General features: G+C 45.5%; 1 protein-coding gene across 2 annotated transcripts in view; it reads right to left on the bottom strand.

The window, feature by feature from the left end:
• Nucleotides 1–21,142, bottom strand: part of CLPB (ClpB family mitochondrial disaggregase) — a 1,140,376-nt gene that overhangs the window by 518,941 nt on the left and 600,293 nt on the right. The window lies entirely within an intron of this gene.

The following is a 21,142-nucleotide window of genomic DNA, read 5'->3' as shown; positions in this document are numbered from 1 at the left end:
GGTTGAAGGGGGGCCCTGGCGGCGACGGTGAGCCCCCTCCAGGGCTGTGGCGGAGTTACAGGGCGATCTGGAAGCAGGCCGGTACAAAGGGTACCTCTGCGCGGCACCATAGGGGGTGCCTGAGCCAAAACCGAGGAGCCTCATGGGAGGGTCCCGGAAGCCGTGTCGGCGCCCCACTAGTCCTGCGGGCGGTTGTGGGCCTGAACAACCGGGGGGGTTTCTATGCGACGCTCTGCCCCGAGAGGGGGGGGGGGCGTGAGTAGAAGTTACCAACGGCACGTGATCCTAGAAAAGAATCACCTGGATGGCAGCAAAGACTGGGTTCGCTCCCGCGCTGCCCGGCTCATCAGGCGGGCAGGCGGCCCAGTTGGTTGCCTGCCCTTGGATCGCCCGTAAGATAACCCACCCATTACATATTGTAATATGTAATAAACCTGCAGCAAATTTTACCCAACTCAACAGTCTGTGTATGTGTTATTTGGGAATGCATACATACAATTCGCAGGGTGTGAAAGGCAAATGGCGCTACCAACAAAATTACACAAAATCAAACATATGAATATCAAATTCACAGCGGTGCCAACAACAGTGGGAACAACACCCAGAATCCCACAAAGCTCAATACAGGATTGATATGAATGCAAGAAAATAGAGTTGATGCACACGCTAACAAATAAATGAACAGTTCCATAAATCAGATGCAGCACAAAACTTCCATGGAAGTTTTGTGCTGCATCTGATTTATGGAACTGTTCATTTATTTGTTAGCGTGTGCATCAACTCTATTTTCTTATTTGGGAATGCATTTTGGGGGAGGGGGGACAGAGGGGTGCCCCTGGCGGTACTATCGGTATGCAGAACTTCGCCGAGATCCCACTACAGACGGAGAAAAGACGAGCTTCAGCACCGGAGCATGGGGTGGGCAGGGAGGCTGGATGCGGCTGGGGGTCACCATGACGACTGAATCCACCCTAGAACGGCTGCCCCCTGGGGATCACGCCAAAGTTATTGCTCCATGTGAAACAGGAGGACTGATGGGGCCTTTTATTTACGGACTGATAGCGCCAGGAAACACTGGACTGCGCGCTATTATTTATGTTTTAACACCTGACAGTCCTGCTCCTCCAAAGACAGACGCCTGCATGCGGACGCTGCCTTGTTCCCTTGCAGCACACACCCTGGGCTACGTGTCTGACCTCTGTCACAGGCTCTCGATTCACTGGGTGTTTTTCATGTGAATTACACGAAACCTTTGGGAACGTTAATCACTGACAGCACAAGCACATAATAAATAAGCATTTATTCCGTATAGCGCTTCATATCGCAATATTACACTCAATTTAATGGCACTCAATTTACAGAGCTCTGACCGACGGGACGCTAAATCCGCCGGGGTTTGAACTCCTGACTTGCAGGCCCCAGCAGGTGTCAGAGGCGAGCACTGAGCTCACTGAGCCATCTAGCAGTCCATACATGTATGTTACCACAACTTTGTGGAGGTTGTGATGTAGAATTCCCCGACACTGAGTGAAAGAGCGCTAAAAAATACGGCATTACGTCTCAAAATACGTTATTTTGTACAACACTGACTGATTGTCTAGCATAGAGTTGAACTGGAAAGTTTTGATGTGAGCACTAATCCCCAAGTGCTGAGGAATTTCTTTTAAGAGCTGAGCCCTTTTTAAGCCTGGCCTTTCGAACTGCGTTAGCTGTCACACCAGGCTATTGCTTTTATTTCTCCCAAAAATGCATTCATAATACACCTACTATATAAATGCACTTACATTTACTTGAAAGGGCTTTTGACCAGAGGATTCATCCACTACTCTAATCGTCGATCACATTTTGCCCGCCCACCATAAGAATGCAGCATGGGGCAACGGGTCATGTCACTTTGCCCATTGTCTCCCTTCACTCTGAGTGAATACACAGAGCCTGTGTACTACGTTCATGTCCACCAAAAAATAGTTTGTGGTGAAACACAAAAGCAAGGGCCAAACCCGGCTAGATTTCCTTCGCCCCAAGGGAGGTTTGTTCTCCTCCTCTTCCAGAGCCAGTGTTATGAGTCAAACCGCCCGGGTAGAGATGCTTCTATCTGCAGGGATTATTTGTAGCTGCACAGGGCCTCACCCTGATGCTAGAAAGCCGCAGACGCACAGCAACTGGTGTTTATAATGACTGATTATTAATGATATATAATCAGCCCACAAATGAGTATCAAAATGATGGAAACTATTACTGTTGTCTCAGCAGCCATAAAACCCCAAAGCATCTTGTGCAGAACCCCCCCATCTTATGATCTGTAATAATCAGTGTAACCTCTCTCTAACTTTATAACTATCTTGTTATTAGCCTCCTGGTTTCGGTATCGACGGAGTAATTAGCTCCTTCCCTCACTACCTCGTGTTGAGCAGTGTATTATCTCGGCATACCTCCAGGAAGCTTTCTGGATTACCGTCGGATTTTGGCTCTTCGGCATTCTCCCCAAACAACCAATCTTCGTTTCTGTCCCTCCGAAATTCTTATCTCCCTTTATAGTTGAACCCTAGCGAATGTCTATGCAGAGGGGCTTTGCTGGGTGGATGTTCACTGTGCAGCTTCCTGCACCCACATCACTGTGTGGAAAATGCATCAGTTAAAGACATATCGAAGAGGCAAGCAACTGTATCAAAACATGCTTCCTTCTACGACCTTGCAATGTTCAGCCCTATTCAAAGCTTTCCGAACAATACAACAGTTGTATTCTTTATTGCGTTCTTGTTATTTGTGTTAGTGCGACTGATGTCAGCCAATTTATGAAATAATACAGCAATCTCGTACACCCTCTTAGTTATTATCATAATTCAAAATATAGCTTTCTAGGCCCTTAGCCTTTCACATACACACTCTAAAGGATTTTTCTGCAGTCGTGTTTATCATACAGTTATGCCCAATTTATATGCAACATACACATGTTATCAGAAAAAGCCCTCAACATGTGTCAAGTTCCTATCTCTTCAGTGACACAGCTGGTTCAAAGTGTGTTTTTTAATTTTATTTATTTTGCATATTAACTTTAAATAACAGCTGAGATACTGGGAGTAGGCCAGGGTCGCGGATTAATATCTGACCTGTAAATGGCATTGAAAGTAGATTCAAAGTCTCCTCTCCAGAAAGTGAGACAGCTATGGGACATAGATCTAATTGGATAAGGAATGGGAAAAACATGCACTGTAGTACAGCTTATTTTAAGTAATGTAAGGTTTAATCTGTCTCACTTTCACTACCTCATGCCCTTTCTACTATATAAGACATAGCTCATCAAACTGCCCAAAATGCAGAAACATTGGGGTACATATTTTCACGTGGTGTGGAATTGTACAGTATTAACAGAATACTGGAGCAAGGCAGTGACCTCTCTTCGGTGAGTCACTGGAATGTTTATAGAGGTGGCAATGGGACACTGTTTATTCAGTCTTATACCAAAATCAAAAAAACGTAAGATGCAACGTAAATTTGCGGCATTGGGATTGCTACTAGCAAAACGCTGTATTAGGTGGCTATCCGCTTAGAGGTCCACAGAGATGCAGTTGGGAAAAAGTCCTGAAAGAGTGGACAGTTGTGGAGGAAATAAGTATGAAGAAGGCTAGAAGGGAGAAAAATGTGCAAAACAATTTACAGATATGGGCTGTGATGACTAAGCCTATAATTGATTCTGAAGGGGGAAGACAATAAGCAAACAACACAGTTACACTTGGGAGGAGGTATAGAAGGGCTGGAGACTGAGCTCTGTATACATGGGGAGTAGTAGTATTGTAATGCGCTGAAAGATTTACACCCCAAGAGGGAGAGGGGAAAGAGGGTTGCAATCTGGTAGCGAAAAGGGTAGTATGGGATGTATTACCTGACTTTGATGCATCACTTAAATGAAATGTTTTTTTAGGGGAAAAACAAAATGGAAAACAATAATATTTTCTCAACTTCAAACTTCACACGGAAGACAAGACAACCATCAGAGGCACTCTCGCATACCCACCCCAGGCCTGCGCTCCAGCTTCTGCAAAACCATCACAGACTTCATTGCACCCTTAGCCTTGGACTCAAAGGACTACATCTTCCTAGGTGATCTAAATTTCCACATTGACGACCCAAAACAACAAAAACACCGCATACCTCCTTGACAATTGGGCAGCCTGGGACTGACCCAGATCGTCCATGACCCTACACACACACCGCAGAACACACGCCTGATCCCATTTTCACCTTCAGCAACTACGTCAAATACAGCCACGCCCCAGAACTCATATGGACCAATCATTCTATCATCCACTTCAGCCCCCGCACCATCTCTATACGACTACCAGCGCTCCCTGCCAGAGGTGGAACAAAATCTCAGGGACCTCCTGGACAGGTGCCCTGAACAGGTCCAGCCCAGATACCGCCACCAACCTCAAACAAGAAGTTAAGAACTTCAACGCCTGGATCAACAATTGCGCTAACAGCATTATCCCCATCAAGTGCAACATCCAGAGAAAATCCTCCAAAAAAGCCAGCTGGTACACCCAAGAACTCAGAACAGCAAAACGAGACAGCAAGCAGCTGGAGAGGAGTTGGTGCACCAGCAAGAACACCTCCGACAGGGCAGCCTTGAAGGCCTCCCTCAATATCCCCCACTGCCTGCTGAGGGAAACAAAGAAGACAGCCCTACCTGTTCGCATCGAAACCAGCACCAAGAACACCAAGGAACTTTTTAATATCATTAAGGAATTCTCCATCCCGACTCTCAGCAAAACCACATCACCTCCTCACAGGAGCTGTGCGACAACTTTGTCGACGTCTTCCACAACAGGGTCACTACTATATACATGAACTTCAAACCCCAACGCACACCTAGGGACTTCCTCGACAGATATGCCACCACCGTAACCAACATGAACCACAGACTGACCACCTGGAACCTCCTCTCCACCCAGGACACTACCTCAACCATGAAATCCATCCACTATGGAGCTCCCATAGACCCATGCTGCACCACATCTTCAATCTCAGAAACCAAAAGATTGGCTACAAACTCACCACCCTGCTCAACACCTCTCTCTCCACCGCAACATTTCCTGATGTCTGGAAACATGGTGAAGTTAAACCACTACTCAAAAAACCCTCCGCAGACCCCAGCAAACTCAAAAACTACCCGCTAATTTCCCTGCTCCCATTCCCAGCGAAGGTACTGGAAAAGATCAACAACAAGCAACTTCAAGACACATCAGGAGCAGAGCCACCAGTCGACACCTCTCAATCCAGCTTCTGCAGCAATCACGGCACAAAAGTGCCCTGATTGCAGCCACTGACGACATCCTCAATCAAGGAGAAACAGCAGCTCTGATCCTCCTCGACCTCTCGGCATCCTTCAACAATGTATCCGACCACACGCTGGTCAGAAGACTCCACCACATCGGCATCCAAGGGGACAGGCTCAGATGGATCACCTCCTTCCTCACCAGAAAAACCCAGGGGACCCACCTTTCACCCCCAAACCCAAGGAGATCACCTGTGGTGTCCCCCAGGGCTCATCCCTCAGCCCCATGCTTTTCAACGCATATATGATCCCGCTAGCCAACATCATCTGATCCCACAATCTCAACATAATTTCCTACACAGACGACACCCAACTCATCCTCTCACTCGCCGCCGACGACCCACCAGAACTAATTTCCACAGATGCATGACAAGCATCACCAACTGAATGAAGAACAACTGTCTGCAGCTGCACACAGACAAGACAGAAGTACTGATCTTTGGCAACAGTAGCAACACATGGAACGACTCCTGGTGGCCATCAGACCTAGGACCTGCACCCACTCTCTCCGATCACACGAGAAACCTCAGAATCATCATTGACAATAAGCTCACCATGAAATTAAAGATCAACACTGTCTCCTCTGCCTGCTTTCTCACTCTGAGCATGCTAAGTAAGATCATTAAGTGGCTACGCCGACACAAGAGACGCACTGTGACACAGGCCCCCATCACCAACCAACTGGACTACAGCAACGCCCTCTAAAAAGGAATCGCTGCACACCTCTTACAGAGACTTCAGACTATGCAGAATGCTGCAGCCAGACTCATCCTTTCCCAACAAACCCACATCACACCCCACCTCTGGCAACTCCACTGGCTCCCTGTACAGAAAAGATGCCAATTCAAGCAGCTGACCCATGCACACAAGGCTCTACACAACCAAGGATCCGCCTACATTAACCACCGCCTGAACCTCCTCCAACCATCAAGATGAGTATGCTCAACCTCCTTTTCACTTGCTTATTCTTCCTACATCGGCCGAAGCAGAAGTGGAAGATGCTCCTCCCACATTGCAGCAAAGACCTGGAACAGCTTCCCAACGCAACTCTGGAACATCACTTCACTTTTGGAATTCCAAATGTCACTCAAGACCTGGCTGTTCGAATAAGCTGCAAGCGCCTGGATACCTTATTGGGTGATTAGCATTGCTTTTTAAATCCTGATTGATTGGCAAACCTATTTTCTAAGTGGACTCTTAGTAAAATGTTTAAAGCTAACTTAAGGTATTTTAAATATTAGAAATTGTTTTCTACTGCACATCTCTTTCCTCTTTTTAGAAAGATAAATGGGATACTATATGCAAGATATTTCCATCACTGATAATTTGTTTTCCCATCGTTCAGAAATCTAAATCTTTGAATTCTTATCTTAACAAAGTAGGATATAAATTATTTCACATATTCATGTTTTTTTGGAATCTTATCTCACTTAACCCCTTCAACAGAATAGCAAAAGCCACACATTTTCATCTTCACTCTCAAAATAAACAAAAATAAGCACAATCATTTGCTAGTCCACCTAAAAATGCCAGCCCACGCAATGGTGTCCTTTGTCTTCACCAACACCGTCCCTGCCAATGTGCTGCAATCTTGACTCACCTCTCTCAAGATTATTTTACACTCCACTGGCAAACTCATCTCCTTAACAAAATGGTTTGACCATATCACCGCATTCCTAAGAACTTTACACTGGTTACCCATTGAAGTGAAAATTAAATAAAAAAGTTGTTGCCTAGTATATAAAGAAATGTGCCAGAACACATTTGCCTGTGTGTTAAACCTACACTGGTTACCCATCGAAGTGGAAAGTAAATTAAAAAGTAGATGCCTAGTATGTAAAGCCATGCACTACACGCATTTTATCTATCTGTTAAACCTCCTTGCTATCTCAGTTAGGCTAAGAAGATTGAGAAGCGGGAACCACTTGTTCTTGGAAGTACCAGGGTTCAGAACTGCTCAACTCTAAATCAATGCTTCACAGGAGCTGCTACTACTTTTGGAAATCACTTACAACTAATTTAAGGCCCAACATTCTACTGCCCATGGGGTGAACAGGGTCACCTCCAGCATCTGTGTAGACATCAACATCAACGTCTCCTGAGAACTTCATGGGTTCAGGAACATCAATGGAGTAAAAACTAGCTGTAAGTGGACCCAGGATCCGATTGTGAATGATTGAAGTTTGACGTTTTCAAAGTCTGCATTTTTGATTTGGACAGGGAAAGAGCTTCAGGAAATGTGCTAGCACCTATGTACAGCAGAAGACATATGCCGCCACATCGGCAGCAGCTGCTTCCTAATGTAGAGGCTCTTCAACCTAGCACTTGAACTTCTGCTGTCACTTCCAGATGTGCCTACCTTTCTGCTTCAACCTGGTGAGCGGATCTTTCAGCAGTTCAAGCTTGCCTTCCCATTTAATTTTGAAGCCATAGAGATGGAAACTTTGAGTGATGGCATATAAGAAGGCACATATCCCTCGTTTTAGACTATTATTGAGCCCAGTGCAGCTCTCTGAATGTACTTGAACCAATGACATGTCAACAATACCCCAGTTCAGGAAAAGGAAAGAAACTTGCAAGATCAAGTTATCTATTTTTTCAGTGCCTAGTCGAGAAAATTCAACAATGTAACACATTGACAACATATTTTTTCCTCTCATCTCATGTGGGTACAAGATGTAAATTGTAAATTAATTTATATAGTGCGTAAGACCCCTGATGAGGCATTGAAGCGCTTTTTGCGGCGAGTAGCACACTATTTCGGAACCCAAGATTAGTAATTAATAGGACAGTACGATTTTTGCTCTGGTTTTCTCTTGTGCATTAGCTGTGGTAGGATTGTCCTCTTGATTTCGTGTGTGTTTCGTAGGGCGTGGGGTAGGGACTGAAACATAGGAGTGGATCTTAAAAAGGGAAGCAGTGAGTTGTTTTGGAAGTAACTGTTGTGCGTGCATGTGTAGGTTTCCTTTTAGCAAAAGAGAACAAAAATGTTGCCATATACACAGGACTTTTCCTATCGTTGAGTACGACCCGAATGAATATTTCCTGGTATTCCTAGATGTAGAGGCGTTATATACCAGTATACCCCAGACGGAAAGCATCGAGGTCATTGAAGAACTCCTTAAAAATGAAGATTGGCAATGGACTGCCCCCAGCAACTGGATCATCACTCTGATGCGACTAGCATTGACTGAGAATTTTTTTACATTCGAGAACCAACTGTATTGGCAAGTCCACGGTACATCTATGGGCAGTACATTTGCTCCTAGTATAGCATGCCTATACATGAGCCATTTTGAGAACCTACACATATGGAATATAAACCCATACACCAACAACATCTGTAAATGGTACTGATACATTGACGACATCTTTATGGTATGGAAAGGTGATGATCAGAGCCTTTCTAACTTCACTATCTGGATCAATGGATTAAATCCACACCTACGGTTCACTATCAACAAAGATAGAAAAACAATTCAATTTCTAGATATCAATATCATTGCAAGGGATGGCACACCTAGTAGCTCTCTTTATACAAAACCAACTGACAAAAACAGCCTGTTGAGATTCGACAGCGCGCACCCACGGTCTCTTAGGGAGAACCTTCCGGTGGGACAATTCCTACGGATTCGTAGGAACTGCTCCGAACTTCAAGATTACAAAAAAGAAGCACAAATACTAACAGATAAACTTAAAGAAAAAAACTACCCTATCAAAATCATCGAACAAGCTAAGAAAAGAGCACAAAATACTCCTAGAGAGGCTCTCCTCGAAACTCAAGAAAGACAACAGCCACAACAAATGATCTGTGTCACTACATTCAATTCATCTTCAAATGATGTGAAGAAAATAATAAATAAAAAATGGTCCATACTTACCTCAAATAAGCTGACATATGAGAAACCCATGTTCTCCTTCAGAAGAAATCAGAGTTTGAGAGACACCCTAGTCCACACAGACACATATAGACCTAAGGATGACGTTCAGATGACATTATGGAATACACTGCCACTAACTGGAACTATCCATGTGGATCATGTGTAGCCTGTGAATTTACTAGACACACCAAGACTCTCGAATTAGGCTTACGTAGTCCGTGGGAACAAAGGTCACACACAAACTGTAATTCAGAAGCAGTGATCTACCTCATTAATTGGCCCTGCGAGTTGTCTTATGTGGGCATGACCAGCCGCAAAGTCTAAATACGGATAGGTTAACATAGAAGCACGATCAGACGTATGATCACGGCTACTAGACTAACATCACATTACGTGGAGAAACAGCATAAAGACACAGATATACGATGGACAATAATTGAGAAAGTCAATGGCATCGGGAACCTGCAGAAGAGACTTCTAGACAGGGAACAGTGCTGGGTATATCGTTTGAAAACCCAAGAGAAGGGACTCAATGACGGTATACCCTGGAGCCAGTTAAATAGATGAAAATAGATGAACATAGCAAAAACATCTCCCCGATTAGTCATATTGGCAGTTACCAAACTTCATGCCGTTAGTCTCGAACACAATAACGTGCTCTGATAGCCACACCAAAATCAAGACGTTTAATCGCGTCACTACCAACATACACACTTACACACTATGAAGACAGTGAGCCCTTATGACTTGGGCTATGTCACTTTTGTTTACACAATGATCATCCTCACTCTCGGGACAGATGGGCATGATGTCTCTTTCCACTGTATTTATACAAAGCCCATTGGTTGTACACCAACCAATATATATGTAGGGGCCATCATGTCCACCGTTATCAGAGCACCCTTAATTTAAAAAACTACCAATTATAGACGTACTCACAGGATGGACAATATCTCATGAGTTCCTGTGCTTCTATTTTGGTGAGCACCTACAATTACAGTTCATATTTCCTTGAATTTAATATCCCACTTTGCAAGTGCATATGGGAATAAACTCCATTTCCGCAGGTACCCACTCAATTGAGTATCACTACACGAACAAACATCCTGTGAAAAAATACCCATTTTTTTAATAAACTACAACTTCCGTCATAATCACCCTTCTGAAACGTCGAATACGTCAGCACGTAAAACATCACATGCTCCGGAGCCCGGAGATGAGGCACAGATAACCGGTTTTTCATTTTTTCCACAAATTCAAAATTTAAAATAAAATTTTAATCATGAGTGCACACCGGTAGGAACCCTTTGTCCGCCAGCACCCAAGGAATCAAATACAGAACTACAAGCACTCCGTACCATTGAACTACAGTTCAAACCTTCTGAAAACTACAATCCCCATCAAAGATTACCGGCTCACGCCGCATACGTCAGGACGCTATACGTCATTTCCCCCTCAGCCCGGGGGCGGTGTCTCAAATAGCTCGAAAAACACCGCAATTATACCATATTTAAACGCAACACCAGCGTCTCGGTTTGCTAAAGCCGAGAAACAGAACCAGAATAGGTAGCATGCTGGGTGACTGATCTTATTATAGTAAGTGCTTAATGTTGGCGCGTACACGCAGCGCCCTCTCGCATTAATATTTCTTCGTTTCTCTAATGATTTATGGACACACATGTGTGACCCTTACCGTTTTTTTGATCCCACAATGCCGGATCCCTCTAAGACATAACAGCAGACCAGTACTTTCCGCATTTTAAGCAGACACACTATCTCTTTTCAAAATCACCCCCAGGACCACCCTCAATGTTATTCTGGTCCTGTGTGAAACGGTCAACCTCCCCGAATTGGGCAAAGTATGACTATAGAGTTTGTGTGCGTGTTTGTTATGTATGCCTGTCCTTATATTTATTTTTATATTTATTATAATTATTCATACTCACGGTTAGTTTCCCAATATAACTTGATACCCATTTGATGTTTTTATGCTACATGGTGCAATTGAGATTGAATACACATGGTGCACACTATTTTAGAGATCAGACTTCACGCTGATAACGCTAGGATGCGATTAAATTCGCCACTACCACAGAATGCCTGTCACATACAAACCAATAAGTTTCAGTGATTTGGATCTGAGTGGCACATTGAGGGGATATTCCTCTAAACAGAAGCATGCATATGAATTTAGGCATGTTCACTGTGCGGATTTCACCACACCCCACTGGGGCAGTGAGCACGGCAGTAGTTCTGCCTGTGATATTTTATATGGTGTTTGTCCCTATTTCTCTTTTCAGATGGAGCCTGGCAGTTGATACACACCTTTCTTTAAACATTTCACGAGCAGCAGTTACTCTGCCCCCACCTTACTGACAGGATAGGGACTTCCCATTCTAGTAATCTCACTCACATAGGGGGGTCATTTTTGCCCTGAAGAAAGTCCTGGACCTTTACGGCCACTTCGGACTGAAACATGTCGGCACTAGGGTCTTAGGACCATAACACTCCAACAAAGACCCAATTTTAAATAATTTTAATTACCCAGACAGACCCAAGAATAAAGGGAAAACGGGGATCTGCCTGAGGTATTTTATTTAAAACCCCCTCTGCCTTTGGTATATTAAAAGAGCTCCCAATATTGTGGTTGAACCCACCCTGACTTTTAGGGGTCGGGGTGACCCGATGATGAAGCATGACACCACTAGGGTGTGTGAGGGTAATTTAAAGAAAAACTGTTTTTTCCCACAATCATGGTTGGGTTAGGTACAACCTTTCACTAGAGAGTCTCCATAATTTCCTCTTCCCCTCATTTCCTCTGGCCCCTATTTACGAGTTCACTAGCACCACCAACCACTGAGTGGTCAATTGGAGTATTTTTTGTGAATATAATTATATGTAGGGAGGATATACTCTGGTTACAACCACCTCTCATACACTCTAGGTGTCTGGATCATTCACAGCACTTTTCCGTGTTGAAGACTTTTCCTATCGTCCCCATCTCAGTATTCAAGGGGAAGGGAATGGTGGGGTGGGCCGCTGGTGAGTAGACCAGAGCAGTATTGATTCTGGCTTGCACTAAAGGTGATGCATTAGAGGGAGAGTTGTCCCTGGTGAGATATGAACCGTTGGCTCAATTGCTGGCAGAGGGAACAAGTATGAAGTTAAATAAAAACACACTTAGTTTTTCCAGATTCCAGCGACCAAACATATAATAAACAAGCATTTGCAATGCAATAGGTCTCACTTTACTAGAGTTTGAGCTACTGGCACTGTAAATGACAAGCCTTTTATTTATGTATTGTTTTTAAAACAGATAAATAAAAAGGCATTGTCATTAACAATGTCAATAGCTTAAACTCTTGCAAATGCGAGATCTATTGGAGTGCAAATGCGTTTGTTGCCCGTGCTATGAAAATAAAAATAAAAAAGCGTTAGGAGACAGCACGTTCTGTCTGCATCAGCAAGCAGGGCACAGCTATTTGGGAAAATAGTGCTCGGAGGCTATAATTAAAGCCTACTGAGTAACAACACATGCAACGGGGGTGTCGCCATGCGAGGTTACAGAATGACGCAAGGTGGTACTAAGGATGGACTACTAAACCTATTGACCAATGAGCAGCCAGAGTTTACAAAGGACAATGACACAAGCCAATAAAAACTATGTGCAGAGAGTCGGCGGAGCTTCAAGGCCCTACCTGAACCCTGCCTGTCTCGCACAGCAGCGCATGCGCTGCCCAGGGAAGACCTAAAAACGTTGTTACAGGGATACAGCATGGTTGCAGTGACCTCTCCCCAGCCCATCTAACGTGTTTCATTTAATGCAAAGTAAACATTTGTAAATGCGACCTAAATTACTCTATTTTTTTAAAAATTATAAACCTTGCCAGTTAGGTGTGACCCGGCTTCTTTTTTTTTTTTTTACTTCAAGGATGTTTTAATTAAAATCTGTAACACCACCTTATGCACTAACAGTTCCACAGTTGGGGCCTGTTTTGTTGGCAAACCAAACTTTTCAAATTGCTAATGGGCCATTCGGGGTGGAGTAGAAGGTGGCAGTGAAGCATTATATGGCAGCCAGCCCCTTAGGGATGTTAAACGCAGTTTACTATCGAGTGTTCACACTACTTTGTATGTTTTCGCGGGGTGGACCGAATGGAGACAGACCCGCTGTGACGAGACACAGTATTTCAATGCTGTCTCTGGGTTCCAGTTGGCTTTGTACTGCAAGCTTCCTGCCCTCACCGTCGCCTACAGATCGTTAGAGGCGCACACCACAAGCTCCCTTACTAATGCATAGGTCCAAAGCAAGGTGACCTCTCCCCAGCCCATCTCACCGATCTGGACCCTAAATAACATGCAATCTGCAAAACACTTCACACTTCCTCCCCTAGCGGTTGCTCCCAGCTGCTTACAGGCATACATAACAAACATTGGCATAGCCAATAGGTCTCGCTTTTGGGACCTTTTAAGTATTTAGTTATGCAACACAATATCCTTGGTTCAATCACATCAACTGTTGCATGGCTAAACACTTCTAAGGTCCCAAAGGCAAGACCTATTGGCTATGCCAATGCTTGGTGTGGTTGTGTGTGTGTGTGTGTGTGTGGATGTGTGCGTGGTTGTGTGTGGTTGTGTGTGTGGTTGTGGGTGCAGTTGTGGGTGCGGGGGTGTGCGTGGATGTGTGGTTGGGTGTGTGGTTGTGGTTGTGTGTGGTTATGTGTGTGTATGTGTATGGTTGTGTGGCTGGTTGTGTGGTTGTGTGTGTGGTTGTGTGTGGTTGTATGTGTGGTTTTGTGTGCGGTTGTGTGTGTGGTTGTGTGTGTGTGTGTGGTTGTGTGGGTGGTTGTGTGTGTGTGGTTGTGTGTGTGTGGTTGTGTGTGTGGTTGTGTGTGGTTGTGTGTGTGGTTAGGTGTGTGGTTGTGTGTGTGGTTAGGTGTGTGGTTAGGTGTGTGGTTAGGTGTGGGTGCTGGTGTGGGTGTGTGTGTGGTTGTGTGTGGTTGTGGATGTGCGGTTGTGTGTGTGGTTGTGTGTGTGTTTGTGTGTGTGGTTGTGTGTGGTTGTGTGTGTAGTTGTGTGTGGTTGTGTGGGTGGTTGTGTGTGTGTGGTTGTGTGTGTGGTTGTGTGTGGTTGTGTGTGGTTGTGTAGTTGTGTGTAGTTGTGTATGTGGTTGTGTGTGTGGTTGTGTGTGTGGTTGTGTGTGTGTGGTTGTGTGTGTGTGGTTGTGTGTGGTTGTGTATGTGTGGTTAGGTGTGTGGTTGTGTGTGTGGTTAGGTGTGTGGTTAGGTGTGTGGTTGTGTGTGGATGTGTGTGGATGTGTGTGGATGTGTGTGGTTGTGTGTGTGGTTGTGTGTGTGTGTGTGGTTGTGTATGTGGTTGTGTGTGTGGTTGTGTGTGTTTTGTGTGTGTGTGTGTGTGTGGTTGTGTTCCACAGTTGGGGCCTGTTTTGTTGGCAAACCAAACTTTTCAAATTGCTAATGGGCCATTCGGGGTGGAGTAGAAGGTGGCAGTGAAGCATTATATGGCAGCCAGCCCCTTAGGGATGTTAAACGCAGTTTACTATCGAGTGTTCACACTACTTTGTATGTTTTCGCGGGGTGGACCGAATGGAGACAGACCCGCTGTGACGAGACACAGTATTTCAATGCTGTCTCTGGGTTCCAGTTGGCTTTGTACTGCAAGCTTCCTGCCCTCACCTTCGTCTACAGATCGTTAGAGGCGCACACCACAAGCTCCCTAACTAATGCATAGGTCCAAAGCAAGGTGACCTCTCCCCAGCCCATCTCACCGATCTGGACCCTAAATAACATGCAATCTGCAAAACATTTCACACTTCCTCCCCTAGCGGTTGCTCCCAGCTGCTTACAGGCATACATAACAAACATTGCCATAGCCAATAGGTCTCGCTTTTGGGACCTTTTAAGAATTTAGTTATGCAACACAATATCCTTGGTGCAATCACATCAATTGTTGCATGGCTAACACTTATAAGGTCCCAAAGGCAAGACCTATTGGCTATGCCAATGCTTGGTGTGGTTGTGTGTGTGTGGTTGTGGGTGCAGTTGTGGGTGCGGGTGTGTGCGTGGATGTGTGGTTGGGTGTGGTTGTGTGTGTGTGGGTGGTTAGGTATGTGGTTGTGTGTGGGTGTGTGTGTGGATGTGTGGATGTGTGGTTGTGGATGTGTGGTTGTGGATGTGTGGTTGTGTGTGTGGTTGTGTGGGGTTGTGTGTGTGTTTGTGTGTGTGGTTGTGTGTGTGGTTGTGTGTGTTTGTGTGTGTTTGTGTGTAGTTGTGTGTAGTTGTGTGTGGTTGTGTGTGTGGTTGTGTGTGTGGTTGTGTGTGTGGTTGTGTGAGTGTGGTTGTGTGTGTGGTTGTGTGTGTGGCTGTGTGTGTGGTTGTGTGTGTGTGGTTGTGTGTAGTTGTGTGTGGTTGTGTATGTGGTTGTGTGTGGTTTGTGTGTGTAGTTGTGTGTGGTTGTGTGTGTGTGTGGTTGAGTGTGTGGTTGTGTGTGTGTGGTGGTGTGTGTGGTTGTATGTGTGGTTGTGTGTGTGGTTGTGTGTGTGGTTGTGTGTGTGTGTGTGGTTGTGGTTGGGTGTGGTTGTGTGTTTGGTTGTGTGTGTGGTTGTATGTGTGGTTGTGTGTGTGGTTGTGTGTGTGGTTGTGTGTGTGGTTGTGTGTGGTTGTGTGTGTGTGGTTAGGTGTGTGGTTGTGTGTGTGGTTAGGTGTGGGTGTGTGTGGATGTGTGTGGTTGTGTGGTTGTGTGTGTGGTTGTGTGTGTGTGGTTGTGTGTGTGTGGTTGTGTGTGTGTGGTTGTGTGTGTGGTTGTGGATGTGGTTGTGTGTGTGGTTGTGTGTGTGTGGTTGTGTGTGCGTTTGTGTGTGTGCATTTGTGTGTGGTTGTGTGTGGTAGTGTGGTTGTGTGTGTGTTTTGTGTGTGTGGGGTTGTGTGTGGTTGGTGTGCGTGTGGTTGTGTGTGTGGTTCTGTGTCTGGCTGTGGTTGTGTGTGTAGTTGTGTGTGTGGTTGTGTGTGTGTGGTTGTGTGTGTGTGGTTGTGGGTGTGGTTGTGTGTGGTTGTGTGTGTGGTTGTGTGTGGTTGTGTGTGTGGTTGTGGTTGTGTGTGTGGTTGTGTGTGTTTGTGTGTGTGGTTGGGTGTGGCTGTGGTTGTATGTGTGTGTGGTTGTGTGCGTGGTTGTGTGTGTGTGGTTTTGTGTGTGTTTGTGTGTGTGGTTGTGTGTGGTAGTGTGTGGTTGTGTGTGGTTGTGTGTGTGGTTGTGTGTGTGGTTATGTGTGGTTGTGTGTGTGGTTTTGTGTGTGGTTGTGTGTGTGGTTTTGTGTGTGGTTGTGTGTGTGTGTGGTTGTGCGTGTGTGTGGTTGTGCATGTGGTTGTGTGTGTGACAGTAATTTACTAAAAGAATATAAAAATAAAGGAACACAAACATCGAGTTTGTGGAAAGAGAAAGCACATTGTAAGTCAAACGGGCGTAGCAAAGCATTAACACAACAACATGTTCTTTGATGTTTGATGTTCTTTGAACGAGAACATCAAAGGGGCGCCGCAAAAGTGATCGCTGGCAAAAGTGAAAGTGATCGCGGGTGCTTAATGAGCATGATGAGGTTTGCTATATGGCGCCTCTGCTCCTAAGCGCTCGCCCGCGCACATGCACTGTAGCTCTAGGCTGGCCATGGTAGCATTTTTTGAACTCTCCTGAAAATATGCTTTTAGAGAAAAATGTATCTCGGTGAGTGTTATTTTTAACTTGCTAAAATTCGTGAACTCCACGTGGATAAAACAAAACTCACACCGTTCTTGAGTAAAAGTAAGCGCATCCGTGTCTAAGTTTCCAAGAAAAAGATTCCAAGAACAACATGTCCTTTAGCAAACACTTTATTCTTTTAATAAACACCCCACAGCTGCGTCTTTTCAAACCCCTTTCTCTGCCACCCTGACGCATGCAGTGTGTGAATGCACAAAGCCTTCTTAGCAGCCGGCCTAGCCGGTGCTTCACTACACCCTGTGAACACACATCAACAAGGGAAGGGTGGATGGCTGCAGAGAGCGGACACAGCACAAAGAAGCCGGGATTCACAAACAGAGAAGGCCTCACCGTACTTGGGGCTGGGGGCCTGGGAGGGTGCAGGGTGGCACCGACTGGTTCATGGGCCGGTAGCTTGGTGGGTCAAGATACTTCTGGGGCTGGCCGAGTGCACTGCGCAGGTGAAGAGCTCCGTGCCAGAGTGGCCTGCTGAGCCCTCCATCCTTCCAAGGTCGATAACTCAAGTAAAGATGCCAAATAGTTAGCAATTCGACAGGTTTCCACAGTTGTAGTAGTGGAAAGGCTTTCCAGGGATAGGGCAGATGGTGGGGAAGGAGGGGGGTTGCTGGGGGTTGGGTGGGATCACCTCAGCTGCATTCAATTTTGCAATGTTAGAAAACAGGATACTGGCTGCCTACATTCTTTGTGTTAAGCCCCTGGACAACCCTCCCCTCTGCCTGCAGCCCTAACCATGGCCCCCCACTCCCTGTTACCGGTGGGGTGGAAGCTTGGAGCGACGCTTTACCAGTGTTTGAAGAAGCGGGGTCGCTCTACCGGATATAGAGGGATTCGCCAATATCCGGGGAATCATGTGACGTCAATTTACTCCAGCGGGGCTCTGGTTACAACCATCTGACCCTGCCAATAGTCTGAAAGGGAACGATAAAATGTTACCATATAATCGCGTTAAAGCGAACGTGTGGTGCATCGAGGCAACAACTTTCCATAAAATAATTGGCTGCGCACCTCGGGTTAACGGAGCCTCGGCTAAGTGTCTACTCTCTTCTAAACAAAGCCTGTTTATCGAGGCTCAAAATTCTCTTAATGCGTATAACCTCCTGTTACTTGTTAGTGACCAAACAGCCGCTGAATGAGCAGAGGCCAGAAGCATATATAAAACAAAAGTAAAATGCTGTCTGAAGATAAAAATAATAACATTACGTTAGTGACAGGATACGCACTTTCACCGCTACAGCAGTGAACAAAAAAATCAGCAGGGCTCGTTTTAGAGCGTTTACTGTAATTTTGTTTAAAGCTTCCCAGTCACCTCTTCTAGTGTTGTGAACTTTTTTTAATAATCAGAGAGGTCAGAATATCAATAAACCGGGTCTCCCCCCTTCGCTACCAAGGTAGACCCAAGGGCTGGCATACGAGATTGCTCGAGCCCTTTAGTACCTGTATTTATATAGTACGGCTGATAAAGGGAGACGTTGGTGTGCCTCAAGGACTGGGCCAGCGCTGTGCATAATGATGACGTGAGGTGCTGTGAAGTGGTGCTGCGCGGCGCTCCGCAGCAGCAGAAGGAGTTGCCGCCTGCATTGTTGTGCCTCGGTTATGTGGCCCGTGTTTGACAAAGTGAAAGTCACCCTGCAGCGGCGCCGTGGAAAATAAAAAAAAAGGATGGGCCGCAATAATTAAAGATAAAGCTTGGCATCAGGCATGCCGTGCTTGAAGTGCTCGGTGTCTATCTCACTGAGCTCGTCCTGCCTGCAACAGCGTTTGGCAAAGTGAAAGTCACCCTTCGCGCCCGCCGTGGAGAGAGAATAAAAGGAAGGCGCACCGCCATAATTAAAGATAAAGTGGTTCCTCGGAAATACCCAACTGGAGGTGCTCTGTGTGTCACTGAAAGGCAAGAAAAAGATATTTAAAACAAGGTGGAAGAGACAAGACGCCGTTGGCGAGCCAAATCTCCAGTCCGGGTGAGCGAGCCGGAAAGGAGACAGGGAGGGGACCAAAAAGTCTCTCTCGAAATGAAATGCGAGCGTTTAACAAAGTATGACGCGCACAAATGAAAAGCGGAGGCGGAGCTTCCACCACACTTACGAAACAAACCCGGCGGCAATAGATCTCGCACAGTGAGTAGCGCATGCGCTGCAACGCTAGGCGAGACCTAAAAAATGATGTGAAGTGGGATCTGCTCACAATCAGAAGCTTTCCAAAGCCCAGCCTGGGAGACTCAGACTGAGTGGAAATGATAGCGCAAAGTTCTTATGCAACATTCAAGTATAGAAGAAAAATAATCAAAGCTTTGTCACTTCTGAAACATGGAACCAATGTTGCATAACTCTGACGTCATGGTAAAAAAATTCAGTATATCCTGTAATCTCAGAGCAGATGAGAAGATTCCAATTTAGTCAGAAGACAAATAAATTCTGGCGTTTCATGGTCCTCATCTTAGCAGGGCAGGGGCAGACTGCAAAGTCTTTAAAACCTGCAGCGCTTAAGAAATACAATTTCAGAAACTTTCAAGACAGATATTGTAACAGAAAAGTGAGTTCTGTTTTTAATGCTTGAATAAAAAAGGTGAGTGTAAATAGAGTTTTGTTATTATAGCAGTACATAAAGGGAATACATGTAGTTCAGGTGGGCACACACCCGTTGCATGACGGAATATTTTAGATTTTTCAGTATGTATTATAGTCGATGAAATTTTGTGGCCGTCAAAAAACTAGATTTGCTGCATGCAGCTTTTTCTTACCTGAAGTCATACTTTCAAATCTCTCCTAACATTAAGAATACTACTCATTCTGCAAGTTTTACTAATTCTAAGTACTCCAGGATTTGAATTTAATACCAGAAATACGGTGTGCAACAGTGTAGAGAAGAAACCCTCACAAGCGTCTGTTGCATTGAGAACGGCAATAGCTACAGTTACCTAAGTGATTTGGCCGTAAGGCTTAGACATCCATTCTAATTATCACTGGTACCTGGTCCTTTATTTTGTGATTAAAGCAAACACAAGGAGATGATGGACGGAGGCAAAGTGAGCTAAACAACGATGATGGATTCAACCCAGATATGTGCCTGGGCGCGAGGGTCTGAAAAGTTTCAGCGCTCCGTCCATCATCTCCTTGTGTTTGCTTTGTTCGCCCTAAGTTGGCAGGGTATGCCCAGATGTGGGTCCCTTGCTCACTTTGCCACTGGATTCAAGCTAGCCTGGCTGATGGGGGGTGTCACCCTGAAACCGGTCCCAGGATGCTTGTTTCCGGTTCAGGGAAGACCTGGCTTGGCAGTTCGGGCTGGACTGCTCCAATGAGGCACAGGGTCAAGACTGATTTGCATATAGCTGGGTCTGAACTGAGGTGGCGAAGTGAGCTAAAGAATGATAATGGATTCAACCCAGATCTGTGACTGGGGGTGAGTGTCTGAAAAGTATCAGCGCTCCGTCCATCATCTCCTTGTGTTTGCTTTATTTTGTGATTGCCTTTGACAACCTCAACATCCACAAGCCGATCAAACTACAGAGAAAAATGAAATGAGAATATTTAAAATCCGACCTCCATTCTCTACTCCTTGAAATGTGTCAGTCTATCAGCTTTACCTAAATCGATTACCACCAAGTTACTGTGCTTGCCAGGGAAGATCACGGGAGAGGGACCCGCCCCTATGTTCGAGCATCTCATGTTTTACAGGGTTAAAGGCTGGGATTGGCAGCGCCCTATCTTATAAGACAGCGCTCCTTGCTGTGACCGAACATCTGTGGACCGTTCTAGATGCGGGTAACACCGCGGCACTGATTCTGTTAAATCTCAGTACCACGTTCGACACTGTATCCCACCAGATCCTTTTAAATCGTCTGGAGGAGGCAGGAATCGGTGGTTCTGCCTTGGAATGGTTCAGATATTTCCTCTCTGAAAGAACTTTTCAGGTGTCTGCTCCGCCCTTCCTTTCATGTGTCCAGTCTATTGGACAAGGTGTGCCACAGGGCTCTCCCCTCAGTCCCGTACTTTTTAATTTGTACATACAACCTCTGTCAGTGATAGCCAGGGACAGGGGTCTCTCCATTGTCACTTACGCCGATGACACGCAGTTGGTGGTGATTCTCTCCGACGATTCTACGCAGGATGCCCATAAATTTTGGAGCGGGCTGGCTGCGTTCACAGGAGTGGATGAC

The sequence above is a fragment of the Triturus cristatus genome, chromosome 8 (assembly GCF_964204655.1).
Source record: "Triturus cristatus chromosome 8, aTriCri1.1, whole genome shotgun sequence".
NCBI classification, from domain to species: Eukaryota; Metazoa; Chordata; class Amphibia; order Caudata; family Salamandridae; genus Triturus; species Triturus cristatus.
Note: the sequence above shows the minus strand (reverse complement) of the source record. Positions and strands in the feature narration are given on the sequence as shown.